Source organism: Pteropus vampyrus, unplaced genomic scaffold (genome assembly GCF_000151845.1).
Source record: "Pteropus vampyrus isolate Shadow unplaced genomic scaffold, Pvam_2.0 Scaffold105, whole genome shotgun sequence".
NCBI lineage: Eukaryota > Metazoa > Chordata > Mammalia > Chiroptera > Pteropodidae > Pteropus > Pteropus vampyrus.
The window spans coordinates 3,469,481-3,470,351 of record NW_011888886.1 but is presented as its reverse complement, the minus strand read 5'-3'; positions in this window follow the sequence as shown (position 1 = coordinate 3,470,351).

Sequence of the window (871 nt, the reverse complement as noted above, 5' to 3'; positions counted from 1 at the left end):
AATTATCATTCAAAATAGAGTCTCTCAACCAGGACAAATCTGTAGCTAACGAGACTGTAGCTCAAGAAAGATGTGGATTTTTTCTTGTGGAAAGTCGTAAACATTGAGGCTTGTTTTTCACAGAAGTTAACCTACCCTCAGTAATGAAGAAATTGGCATTGCAACAAAAGCTAAAGTATGTGGCATTGATTTAGCAACCAAGTAGCGGACAGCAAGAAAACCAATATCAGAAAACTGAAGCATCTTTGTAGCTGGGAGAAAGAACATTTTATTAAATTGTTTCCACTGATAACTTAGAAGGCAGAACGAATTCCTCCTGGACTTATAGCTCCAGGAGAAGGAAATAGAAAACAGGTCAGCTCTGTATATTGGATGTTACTGACTGCACTTTACAAAGCATTAGAAGAAAAACTTGAGTTTGGGTGAAAATTGTCTGGTTTGAAAGAGAATGGAGAGAAAAAAATTTTGAAATGTGAGCACTGGTAAAAATCAGTCTTCTAGACTCAAAACAGTAAGAAAACATTGGGGAAGTGTTTTAAATAACAAACATTAGAACTCAGCCTTATGTCAAAAATCAGATTAAGAGTATGGTTTGCACTCAAGTTCATTATCCCAAATAGACTCAGGTAGCTTCATTAAGTTCAGAGAAAGAGTTTTATGGGCCAGAAAGTAAAGAAGTATTATGTATTTTAAAATTATGTTAAAATATTGACTTTATCTGTGGCTATTGCTATCAGGAGACAAATATAAAGAAAAAGATGAGTTGCCTACCAAATGTCCAGGAAAACCGATTGCCAAAAAAACCGTGAGCCTAAATAATCAATGAAACAGTTTCAGGAGACTTTAGCCAATCAACAATAAACAAATGCCT